At 40.2% G+C, this 13,667-nt stretch overlaps 1 protein-coding gene across 2 annotated transcripts in view; it reads right to left on the reverse strand.

Annotated features, from left to right (window-relative positions):
- MAN1A1 (mannosidase alpha class 1A member 1) overlaps positions 1-13,667 on the reverse strand; it is a 149,743-nt gene that overhangs the window by 111,174 nt on the left and 24,902 nt on the right. Inside the window, exon 1 of one of the 2 annotated variants that reach the window (XM_069805138.1) lies at positions 4,558-4,671. The exons of the other annotated variant lie outside the window; for it this stretch is intronic. The gene's annotated coding sequence lies outside the window, so the exon portion shown is untranslated. Of the gene's footprint in view, positions 1-4,557; positions 4,672-13,667 lie in introns of those variants that run through there. 2 annotated transcript variants of the gene reach the window in all.

The raw sequence follows: 13,667 nt of genomic DNA on the forward strand, positions 1-13,667 counted from the left end.
GCGGGCAGGCAGAACACCTAGGAAATGTTTTGAGGTTACGATGATATAATCTTCTGTGACTATAAATGCTACTGCATGCATCCGTAGCTACTTTCACATACCATTTTGCACAAACAGCTGAATACTTTTACAACATAGCACTACAAAACCATGTTTTACATAAAGAGGTGCACCACAAATAAATCCTGCTTTGGGGAACCCGGCACAGCAGCTCTGTGGTAAGAGCAGAGGACATCCACGTCAGAAGCGGGGGCATCGGGTTGACTCAAGGACACCCACTTTTACCACCACGCTCAGCCAGACCTAGCCCAAACTGTCCTTTTTTGGGGGTGGTCCAGGTGCGCAGCCATTCCAGCTGGTCCAAGACCTCCCTTTACCAACCACCACCTTCAACACCTGCTTAGGAAAAGTCTTCTTCAAGGGCCACCACAAGCAGCCTCACTTGAGGGAACAGAAAGATAGATTTTTGCCTCTGCATCGTCCTTCCTCCCCTCTTCCACAAGGGAGAGCAGCGCTGGGAGTGCCAGAGGTCATCTTCTAGACAAGAAGTGACAATTTCAGACCTTTTCAAAGATATTGCTTCAGGCTGTCAGCTGACAACACTGCTCTGGCCCTTGCTTTCAGACCTTTTCTTGAGGCCATGTGTGTCAAGGATAATTCTCTTAAATAACAGTTATAATCCTAAATTTAAAAGCAACAGCCTCGGGACACACAGATAATAGTAATCCCACACCTCCTTCCTTCCCCTTTCCTTTGCTCAAATCACATAGAGAAATTAAGTCAATTAAAAATCTGCATTAAGCCAGACTACAATAAATGACAACAGATTTTCAAAAGTATGGCTGCACTTGTGAGAATAAATGTTTCTTTGCTATTTATGGAAGCATAAACGCGCATCTATCCTGCGGGAAAATTCAGGAATGTTAATTTACTCTAGAGCCCTTTCAGGCCCAGCTTTACAAATGCAAAAATTGGCATCTGCATTTAATATGCGAGCATTTTCAACCAGAAGGTTAGCCTGGTGTCAGATCTCAGCTGAAATGCAGTGACTAAGATCATCTGTGGAAATGGTCTCAAGCCATGGATGGCACTGATATACCAGAGGGCAGGAGCGGTGCCCCTTGCTTGACTTCGTTGCAAAATGGTTTAGGAGCTCTCCAAGGACAGGGCATTTTGTCCCAACGCAGAACTGGTAATAGGCAGCCAAGTGATAGACTTGATGTCTACAGGGCATTTCCAATCCCTGGCTAGAGGGATCAAGACCATATGAAACCAATCATTTGGCCATAGCATATTTTCCAATTTACCAGTTGAAGTTTTCTGGTAATATTGCATATTATACAAGAATGATTTATTCTGCCCTATCATCATGTGCCAGACCTGCAAGCTCAGCTTTAGATATTAATGTACAAATTCTCAAAAATTTCAGCAGGCTAAATCCTGCCCTCCACCGAGCCTGACATTTTCTATGCTTTGTCAAAGCTTATTTTCTCATAAAAATCACATCAGAATCTTTTAATTTGTTTCATCTCAATCTGGGAACACCACACAGAAGGGCTTCTTTTTTTTTTTTTTAAATTAAACTTGTAATTAAGTGGTCTGAATCAAAGTGCCTAAAGATGCAATATTATAAAAAAATGAAAATTGCTGAAGCCAGTACTGCCATGGTCTTTCCCTTTTCCCCTCCTTTTTCTCCTAGCACATCCCTGCTCCTTCCCTTGCATAAGAGATACAGTGCTCATCTATTCCCACACCAAGTCAGTTTAGGAAACAGAAACTTTTGCAAGTGAAATTTTTGGTTTGAAGATCATTTTTGTCCTGTCTCACTCCCCAGGTCAGATTGCCAGGAGTATCAGAGTTACCAAGTGGAAAAGGCAGGAACAGCTCCAGACCCAGTTCAGTGCATGACAGTCAGAAAGTGCGTGACACTACAAGATGTCCCACATGTGCTCAGTTGCCTTTCGTTTTTCCAACTGATTGACATTTTGATCATATTGCATTGTAAATGTATGCGTGAGTTCTTAACAGAAGCCACCCCAATTACCTATGGTTAGTCAACCCCCAGATAGTAAGACAGGAAGCTAACCCACACAGTAGACACTGCCTTCTAAGAATATTTATTACTTCATGTCAATGTTCATTCCCGCCCCTCCAAAACGTCCTCCCATTTTGCTGAGTCTAACTACTCAGGTACGTTTGCCTAATTGCTTCTTAGGAAATTATAATCCATGAATCCAAAAAGCCAACCAGACAGACAAAACCAGTAATTTAAAAAAAAAAAAAAAAAAACAAAACACAAAAAAACCCACCACAAAACTTTTAAGAAATATTTCCATGGGGAAAAAACCCCCACCAGAGTAGACTGAGCAAGAGATCCAATTCATCCCTTGTGGCTAATCAAAGTGTTAATTTAGAACTCTTCCAGAAAGTCTAGATTTAGATAAAACCAGCGAGCTTAGCAAGTAAGTTTCCTCCTAAGACAATGCACCTTTAGAACATCCTTGCTTTAGACATTTGGAGGTTTATGGACATAACATTGAGAGCAAAATGCAACTCCAAAAGCAGTCAGTGAGCCCTCTAGTGTTTCAAAAGGACAAGAGTTACCCAAACTAGGCACAAACATGAAAGGGTATTTAGCAAAAGGTTACTACCATAAGTGTTACTGTACTTACTGGGCAAATAGCCCATAGATATAGTAGCCTAAAGTAACTACCTTACTCAACGCTGCCTGCTGGACAAGTGAGTTTGGGCTTCTAACCAAGCAAGATGTCCCAGTTTCTAGAATTCAATATATCAGAAATACTCTACACGCTCTTCCCCTGTTCTATTAAGTTTCCCACTAAATGAATTTCCTATTTGTTAATAGCTTTATGTTCTACGTAAGAATGAAAAAGTTCTAAAATACTGAGTATCAATTTGAATAGACCCAGCCCACTGATAACTATTCTTTGCTTAGGCAAAACTCCTAGCACTGGGACTTCAGGAAAGAATTTTAACAGGTTTTTTTGAGAAATCCATCTATCTTTGCAGTCTTCACCTTTCTTTTTGCATGAGACGTCCCCAAATCAGTATCTCCATTTTTTTTTAATTCACAAAGGCCCTTTTGATCACATCTCCGACCGCTTGCATAAGTACTGTTGATCACTTGAAATGTCTAAATAAAGATCACAGTTACCGAGAACATCTGTATTTCAACATAACATTAGGGATCCTGTTAAAAAGAGAAATTCCTAATGATGATAAGTCTAACAGCTTTTGACCAGATGATTCCAGATACTCTCAAGCTCCTCTATAGTGTAACTAATAAAATTATTTTACCCGAGTGCTTTCAAATAATTCCTTATTAGTCCTCCAGGATGTTAACAGACAGAGTTACATCTGCATAGATGTATTCCTCCATCCTTCTAGCTTTGCTAAGGTATGTTCATTGAACCTCAAACTCTAGAAGAGCCTGACAGCTCACTGAGAAGCCCCGTGTCTACATTAGCAAAGTCCATTTCCCATGGAGCTCTACCTCAGGTCGCTCAATCAGTAGCGGCAGCCAAAGGCTTGACTAGCTAGCACTGTTTCACTAGTAAGCCAGCTGCTTTTACATCTTCAGAAAAAAATAATTTTTTACTTATGAAGTCAGAAAATGCCAAAATACTACCCCACCTCTGCTGAAGTATAATGAAGTGTGCTATTGTGATTGATATCAAAGTCACTTAGAAGAAAAAGGTGAAGGTCTGACAACTATGCACAAAAGGATCTCTGCATTTCCTTAAAGGAAGCATTTTGAAAGATAATTTTAAAATCCTTCTAAAACCACTGAAAATGAAAAAAATAAAGTAAAATAATTAAAAAAAAAAATTGTTCTCCAGAAGCAGAAACAAAGACCTTATCTACAGCTATAATGCTGGCCAACCAAAAGATCATGATAATACACTCCCATTTGTTGGTATTTTAGTTACTGCCACCTTCCAAAGCACTCTAACACAACGTCTACAGAGGACACATAAGCCACTTGAAATGTGCAAAATAGAGTTCTATTCAAACAGGAGTACCCAAGAGTTCAGGCATGAAATGTTGCCAGAAAACCAGAGCCATACTGAATCAGCATAATAATAGTAGTATTTAGATGCAAACTAGTGCAGTACCAGGTGGAGTGAAAATAATAAGAACTTAATAAGGTTTATTTTTAGCAGTTACACACAAGCAGGGGAGATGTCAAAGAAGATGTCAGGAAAAGAATTCAAGCACCTTCCAGAAACTGGGATATTAAAGGAAAAAATACTTCATTGCATGAAATAGTAACATCCTGACCTTCAACAGAACCATTTAAACAATACCAAGACAAGGAAGGCAGGCAGAAGACTAAGGTACTAGAAGCCCAACAAAGAGACAAGTTAAAAAAAAACAAACAAAACAAAACAAAACCCAAAACAAAACTCTGAAGAACAGCTTGCTTGTCTAATCTCTGCTAAATTCTCATTGCTAGATTAAATAATCTTCTCTTTCTCAGTTTACAGTGAACTTTTACACATTTAAGTTATTCTCACCTTTCAAACTTGTCCTTACCAGAACTACATGTTCACTCAGTCTAGTCTCTCTGAATCTTCTCTCCTTCCTGTTGTTGCAACTAAAACTTCACTCTTTCACAGTATCAGCAAAGGAAATGAAGGAAGTTCCTAGAATTAGTCAGAAACCTCTATACACGTTCCACTTAAACTTTCCTCCCGTACAAATCAACTCGCATGATTGACGACTGTACTGGGTCTGGCTGGGATGGAGTTAGCAGCCTTCACGGCAGCCCGTCCGGTGTTTGGAATTTGTGGCTGAAATAAGGTCGCTAACACAGCAGTGTTTCGGCTATTGCTGAACAGAGCTTGTACAACACCAAGGCTTTCTCTTTTCCCAACTCCTGCCCCTTTCTCACTCCCCCGACAAGTAGGATGGGAGGGCGGCCGAGAGGTTGGGAGGGGACACAGCTGGGACAGCTCACCCCAACTGACCACAGGGATATTTCCTACCATGTAACATCATGTTCAGCAACAAAAACGGGGGCAGAAGAAGAAGGGGGGATTTTCCAAGGTGGCTGTTGCTCGGAGGCTGGGCATCCGTCAAGCTCGTGGGAGGTGGTGAGCGGCTGCCTTTGCATCGCTTGTCCCTGCCCCCTCCTTCCTTCACCTAATGAACGGTTTTTATCTTGAGTCACCAGTTTTCTCACTTTTGTTCTTCCAGTTCTCTCCCGCAGCCCACCTGGTGGGTCAACAGTTGTGTGGGCTCTTGGCTGCTGGCCCAGGGGAAGCCACCACGACATCTCAGAGCACCTCCAGCGCGGGAAGTTTGTGACCACAACAACCCCCAGCTGGTTTCTTGGACCCGATGACGATATTACATTAACCATTAGCAAAAACTCAAGCTTTAGAAAGCCTCACTTTCTTCCTTTCCATTCCCATTACTGTTAACCGACTGAACCTCAATGAGACTGGGTGAATCAGAATCACAGAAGGGTTGAGGTTGGAAGGGACTCTGGAGGTCATCTTGCCCAACCGCCACTGAAAGACCTAGTCTCACCTGTTTTCACAGTCCCCAAGTACCAGCTAAACTGCAGCACAGCTGAAAAAACTTCCCAATCATTCCAGAAATCTGTTATTAGTAAATGAAACGGCAACTCTGAAGGTACTGTCACCAATCAGGATTTCTCTGTGAAAAACTGTATGATCTCCTTCAGTTGATTCACTATCAGTTTTCATAAAATCATGCTGCATATATAAGAGCTCTGTTTAATATGCTCTCACAGAATCTACTGATTATCACAGTGAAGCGTTTTTGGCAACACACAGCCTGTCTTTTTTATTTTAGTTATCAAAAGGATTACATTTGTGTTTCATCACCTTCATAACAGTATTTAGTGTCATATTGCACTTCTAAAGAAATATAAAGTTGTTAACCAAGTTTATTGATCTTGTCTTGAATAATTTGCATCTTGGAAACATGAAGCGATAGGTCAATTTTTCTCTAGATCTCAATACATAACACTTCTTTTTCTAGCATTAGGAAGCACAGCTACATTGCAAAGTCATTTGACAACTTCCCTTGTTTCAGAGCATGATCTTTGTTACTTTTGTCATTATTCACTATTATTGCTTTGGTAGTACTTCAAACCCTTTATTTCAATCTTTTCTTGCAGTTCTGTACACAATCGTAACATACTCCGATGTCTTTTTCATCTGGAAGTGTTTCGATCACTAATAACTGTCTTGAATTGCCTTAAAAAATTAAATTGGATTTTTAAAGTATTTTTTATTGTATTTGCAGCTTTTAACCCTGTTCAGAGTTGCTCTATAGCGGAAATTCTTGGTGAAGATGTAGGATGTTCTACTGCAGTTACTTTGCTAATCAGTTCATAACCTTATCTAAGCAGACACGCAGATAGGACTAAGAGTGATGCCTGTCTGCTTTTGGTTTTTTTTCAGTCACACTGTCTACTGTTATGCTAGACTGCTGACAACATTAGTTTTAAGCAACTTTTCATAAAACAAAAACTCAAAGTTAACTTCTTGACTGAAGACCAAGATTCACTAGAAAATGAGATAAAACTGGTTTATATTCAGATCAGGTCTTCTGTAGGTAGAATTGTGTCTGGAGTTTGATTTCAAATTAACAATTAGCAACTATAGTGAACAGAACTTTATTCTAAGCTCTTCATCTTTAGTTACTATTTCTTACTGCAGAAACAAAGCTGGAAAAAAAAAAATATCAAATATCCGAAGAAGGTTCATCCCATTGGATAGTTTACTTTTTTGCCTTGAATCTGACAGAAGGAGATACAAATGACAACATACTCCCTTTCTCTACTGGCAACAGAAATTTGTTTTTCTCCTTCAAGACACGTAAAATAAATCCTATCATTGCGAACCTTCACATATATAACCACTTCTTATCTGTCAGCAGGAAGATTATTGCAAATCAGGAGCTTGACAGATTTCTGGTGCTTATAACCTCATTTCCTAATGGCATCATCCCGAGTTAAAAGCAAGCTACACACTGTCAATGGTTGTTTAACAGTCACTGCCCAAGTGTCACTGTTTTTAATTTAGCAGGTGGATGACAACCATGCTCTGAAGCCCACACAGGCTGGAGAAGTTCCAGCGAGCGCTTCCCAACGGGACTTCCACTTAGCCAAGTAAACCCCCGAAGGAGACTTTTGTATTAGTTAATGGGCCAGCAACAAGGATTCCCAGTTGCTGTTTTCCACTAAGCAGCAGCTAGAGATTTTGGGAACGTTCAGGCGCTTGTTATTTAGCTCACAGCTTCGTTTTGCATTGTGATAGGAATAGAAAACTCTTCACAACTCAGAAGTTTGTCCGAGACTGCTACCCACAGCGTAGGGCGTTGCCACACACCGAGATGGGGAAATACCTGCAACTCTCAAAAAGACAATAGAGCTAAGGTAGCCAAACTGATTTACAGGATTGTCCATTAAAATTAAACACGCACCTTCTATCATGAAATATTTTATATGGTTCTGTATTTCATGCTCTGTACTAAGACATGTGAGCAAACTCCTGCTACTCCTCAGCTTCTCAGGTTCTTACAAATAATTCATTTCTTGCCCGCAAAGCCAAATTAAAAAAAAAAATCTAATATCCGCATATAAAAAAGGAACTAAGAGGGAAAATAAAAACATTAAGGACTATTCCGAGGATTAATTCATCATTTGTACTGCAAAGCACTTCAAAATCCTCAAACGGAAAGCCTGACGGAAATGCTAAGTATTATTCCCACATGTGTTACGTTAAGTTACAGATAAGCTTCTATTCTTATATTTTCTATTCCTCACAGTAGCTTGTAAGCCTCTTTAGTAGTATATTAAACTATCCAACTAATATTCATCATATGCTGTTCTGGGCATCATTTGTTAACCAGGGACAGACGTTGCACAGTGCTTCATTCTGTTACGCATTTTAAAAGGAATAAATTATCCTATTAATTCTGCAACAAGAATTCTAATTAAAAGGTAACTAAAGAGAACAGGAAATTTGCAGGTAAGGTATTTTCTACACTTATTCTATTACTGCATATTTTATTTAATGCACAAGCACGCAGTAAAAATGAGACTATTTTGTGTAAGAAATAATTAATAAGAACAGCAGCCCTGATGCTTTGATATGTCTGCACCAAAAAAATGTAAGTTCATCTGAAAATGATTGTATGACGTACCAACCTACTCAATGATAACAAGCTACATTTTACTCATTTGTCAGGCATGCCTCTCTTTGCTGAACAGTAAAATACTTCTAAAATTATGAATTTACTGAAAAACTGGAGATACCAGAATGCTTGTGAGAACTGGGCCGTGGTGCTTTAACTATTGCACAGTTCATTTGAGCAACCTGGTCTAGTGGAAGGTGTCCCTGCCCACGGCAGGGCGGTTGGAACTGGATGACCTTTAAGGTCCCTTCCAAGCAAAACCATTCTATGATTCATTTTAGTAGAAGTCACAGGGTGATAAGGTAGAAAAACTTGAAGGAAGGCCAGAGTTCACTTCCATACTCCAAATACTAATATCATTCAGTCCAAGCTGATACCTACAGCCTGCTTCTTACCTGGCCATCCCAACACCACAGATATAAGAAAAACAAACTATTTGGTGCAGCACAGAAGCATCCCAGCTGAGACCCTTTCCTTGACTAAACAAAAACTAGGAAGGCAAGAACAACATACAACCCTTCCCATAAAGAACACTGTCCCTGCACTTCCTGAAGCCAAAGGTCTGGCTAATTTCAGCCAAATGAAATTATCCATCGCAGGGAAACAAAACAAACAAACAAAAAAAATGTGGTTCAAAAATCTTGCCCATATAGTTACCCAGATCTAATATAACAGCATTCATCCTACACTGAACCATCCAAAGTAGATCAGTTTTAGCTCAGTTTTAGATTCATTTGCTCAACTTCAGCTGTCACTCACCCAACATATAGAAAGCAAAACAGATATGCAAGAAACCACTATTTCCTTTCAAAACTGAGGGGTTTGGAGGATATAGTTGTTTGTTTCTCCCCCCAGGTAAGCTAGGATTTGAGTATGTTTTGTAGGCATTTTAAGAGTTTTTCCTGAAAACATCTGCCTTGAAAGCATCAAATAAGAGGCTGCCGAACTGCTTTGGCCTCCAACTCTCAGTTACTAGTGGGGGAACCAACAACACGTTCTCAGTAACTACACCAGTGGAAAAAGAAATGAAAATATAGTATTGAAGTGCAGCATTATGAAATTGAGCACAGATGACATTAATGTTGAAGATGCTCTATTTGCAACTTGTTTCAGTTGCCATTTACGTCTGCATACATACACAAGATGGAAATCTTAAATGAAACATCCAAAGTCATTCAGTTAGGAACAAAAGAGCAGTCTAAAGAATAAGCCATGCAGCCCCTATCTTACAACTTAGCAACTGTTACCAAGATCTGCATTTCAGAAAAAAATTGAAGCCTACAGCTTGTCACTCAAGACCATTGTATTTCTCCAAAGCTGTCTTCTTCAAATACTTAACAAAAAAAGTCAGATGGACTCTTTAACAGATAGACTGAAAAATTATTTCTTTAGTACTAGCAAAAGAGGTAGATCATGTTCCTGCATCATTATTTCAGCAGTTTGGAATTTATTTAAAAAAAAAAAAAAATCTCTGTGATGGACAGATCAGTGATGCTCCAATGTTTTTTTTTTGTAAGGAGAGTCACTGATGGCTAATTTTTAAAGAACCAAATCACACAGATGTTTTGTGTTAGTCAAACATCCATTAAAAGAGAAACACCACATCATAAGGTAATGTGCAAGAACTCAAGTTATTGTTCATTACTGACAATAACCAGAAAGAAAGCTGAAGTATTTTCACTTAAAACAGAAAAGCATTGCAGAGTTGTACAAAAACCTAATGTATTTCTTTGATCTTATGCAGAATTAGTATCAGCCTCTGAAGTTCATGCATAATTTGACTAATGTCATAAAAGGGAAAGAAAAAAGAAAGCAATTTGTGGAAATACTACTCTTGTGAAGAATAGTGGTATACATAGACTCATCCCACTCAGTGTCATTTTTTTTTTCTGCTCTACTTATGACTTGCTACAGTTTCCAAGAACTCCCAAGCTGAATGGTGTGAACAGCTAGGCTCCCGCAACCGCACGATAAAATCATGCTTTTTTGTTCTCTATTTTTTCCTACTGTTCTTTAAACAGTTACTTGATAAGGTTTGCTTCTAATTAGATTATAAATTATTCATGGCACGGACTGTATCTCCTACTTGTTCGTTAGGTACCTGGCACTACACAGCCGTGCTGCTACTGAAGTTCCCAATCTCAGCAGGGGTAATGCAAATAAAAAAATAAGCACAGTGCTATGCAGTACAACACATCCAGATGAAGTGATTAACATCAAGGTGATTCAAGTTGCTGTTTCAGAGCACGATTAAAATCCACAAAAAGGAAGGTGGATCTAAAGAACCTGTTTATTTTTCTTTCCCACATTTTGAACTCGCAATCTCCCCTCCCATGCTTGTAAGTTTTACTCTGCTGCTAAAAATCACTAAGTAACAAAACTTTTATCCATCTCATTATATGGAAAGTGTCAATATATCCAGGCCTATCCAGGATGTCTTTCAAAACAAAAACCAAACAGGAACAACCACCAAAAAACCAACAACCCACCAGAAGTTTCTCCTCCCTTGCAGAATCCCACAATCCTGTTTCCCTCCCCTGGCATATGTCAGAAATCGGGAGGGATGAGAGAGTATCCTTGCTGGTAAGAGGTTTTTTAGTTGTGGTAGGAATGCCAGACTGGCACTAAAAAGCAAAATTTCAGATGTATTTTCTAAGTGCAATTTTTCTTCAATTGTGTTTTCTTTTATTTAATTGCATTCTTCTGAGGCAAGTATTTTTAAATGTCTTTTTCACAGTAGGTTTTTTTCTTAAGGGAAAAAAAAGTTAAACAGTGAGCCATGCATTATTAGTAGATTTAGGACTATCAGCAACCTACTTAAGTAGCTAATAACAGTAAGTAAAAACATAAATCAGTTATAAAAACTATTAGATATCAGTTAATGAGAAACTTACTAAGCTTGATGTTGTCACTGAATTCAGGAAGTAGAGAGCACTTTGAGCTTTCCAAAATACTGGGTACCGGCAATAAATACTTTCCCCATCCTCAGTCCCTCAGCTTTTGACAAGAGGCCAGACCAGATCAGACCAGATCAAATCCTTATCCAGGTGCCACTAACTGTCAGCTGCAAGTATTTTTCTCCTCTTCCCCTGCCCCAAACGAGTTCTTCCCTTCCACTCCCCTCCCCTCTCTCCAGTTAAAGCAGCTGAAGTACTCCACTGCTAAAGCTCATTATTGTGGCCATGGTGAAACTGCACTTTCAGAAGTCAGAGAGCCTGTTCCCCGAAAAGTATTTACATAGATTAATCTGATAACACAGTTGCTGCATGGATCAACGGCTCAGTCTGCATCATTACCACTACTCTCAGAGAAGTATCTTCAGCCTAATAACCTGAAATTAGAGCAAAAGGATTGGACTGTTTCCCAACAGCTGAAAAACAGTTACACAGAGGTCAAAAGCAGATGATACTAATTTATGCCCCCTTTTTTTCCCCCCTTCTCCATTTAACATCTTTACCAGTGACCTGGAAGATGTGATGCAGGTGTAAACCCTTATCAAGTTTGCAGGTGACACCAAGTTGGGGTGAGGAAGGGAAATCCCAGCTGGGAGTCAGGGCTGCCATTCACAGAGGCCAAGACAGGCTGGAGGCCAATGGGAACTTCATGGAATTCAGCAGGGACAAATACAAAGTCCATAACTCCTGGTGATGGTGCAGGCTGGGCAGCAGCTCAGCAAGGAAGGACTCCGGTGCACACACCAGCAGCACCCGGGCAGCAGGACCACAGCCCATCCATCCAGGGACAGGATTATCCCCCTGTTCTCAGTGCTCAGGAGACCACATCCCGATACTGCGTCCAGTTCTGAGCTTCCCGGTACAGGAAAGATATCAATAAACTGGTGTGAGTCCAGTTGGGGTAGGGCGAGGGGGCCCAAGGGGGTCATCTCTGGAGCAGATGCCCCACGAGGAGAGGCTGAGCGATGGGGCTGGCTCAGCCTGGGGGGGAGAGGGCTCCGGGGGGGGCTGGCAGCAACCCCCCTGTATCTGAAGGGAGGTGGTCGAGGAGAGGGAGCCAGAGGGACACGGGGCATCGGCTGGACCAAGCAAAAGAGGTTCCGATAAGGAAAAGGCTTTTCCCTGGGGCGGGAGAGGGGGCAGAGGCGCAGGCTGCTCAGGGAGGCTGTGCCGGCTCCGTCCGACCGTCTGGGGGGTTTCCACCGGACCAGGGACCTCCTCGGACCTCCAAGACCAAGTTATCCTGCCATCCCGTTAAATTCAGTACAGATTGCACGTGTTTACCTGAATTTTACAGAGCGAGTAAACCGACCTGCTTCTCCCCATCGACAACAAGGATGCGACTCAAATTCCAGCCCAAGATTGCGACTGTTTAAAATATTTCAGATGAGAATTACAAGTTGTGAAAGGTTTTTTCCCAGCACTCAAGGTATTTTCTATATCGAGTAAACTACTTCAGCTATGCAAAACACTGCCAGCTCATTTCTGACAGGAAGTTAAGAGCTATCTGCTTATTGCCTTAGTATAGAAAGATTAAAGAACAACAATTAAGATAATCAGACCCTGGCGAAACATGAAGAAGAAAGATCCAGTGTCATGTACAAATTCATCATTTCTGCTCGTTTCACTTCTACTTATCTTGGTCAGGACTGATCAAACAGTTTACCCAGGGCCACATTTGATTTCAGAAGAAAATAATTTTAAGAAAGATTTATTTCTGCAGCCTTCAAACTATCTCCAGGAAACACAGGCTGTATTGTAGCAAATTTTCTGAGGTGAAAATCTGTTGTTGTAAATTAGTCATCACATCTCTCTGTACAAACAGTGAAAGAACCACCACAACAGAAAACACATATCAGGTTTTCTTCTTCAGCGGTTTTATCATAGCATTCAAAACTGATACTATAAACCTAAATATTACCATTCTTTGCACGGCATTTGTTTTCCTCTTGAAACATTCGTGTCACTACCTGGCCTGTGGATCCTGACACAACCAGTGCTGGTGAAGTTCCTAAATTACATGACACTCAGGCCTTACACCTTCTGCTTAATTCCACTACCGCAGTATATACATGTTACAGAACAGTGACCAGATTTGTAAGTTAGCTTTCCAGTTCACATAAACACATCTGCAAAAAAAAGTAGTAAGATACTTGTCCTCATGCACAACAGATGAAACGTACCTACTGGTGTCTCTAATTTCCTTCATTCAAGCTGGAGTTAAGGATGACAGCTTAGAAATGACACCTTTATACTGGAAAGCATATATATGCAGTGAATCCTTTTGTGGAAGGATACAATTTAAAAACAACCTTAAAAATCTATGCAAATCTGCTTTTACATACTAGAAGTAATTTAACCCTTAGGTGGCATCTCTTCCAGTGCTATACATAGCGTACTAATGCTTTACACAATATTTTTCTTATATATCCAAATGTTCCTCGGCAAGAAGCCTTTATAAATGAGAGAGCAAATTATAGTACTGGTAATATTTCATCAGCTCTACATGTATTTGAG

Source organism: Haliaeetus albicilla, chromosome 17, assembly GCF_947461875.1.
Source record: "Haliaeetus albicilla chromosome 17, bHalAlb1.1, whole genome shotgun sequence".
In the NCBI taxonomy this organism is placed as follows: Eukaryota; Metazoa; Chordata; class Aves; order Accipitriformes; family Accipitridae; genus Haliaeetus; species Haliaeetus albicilla.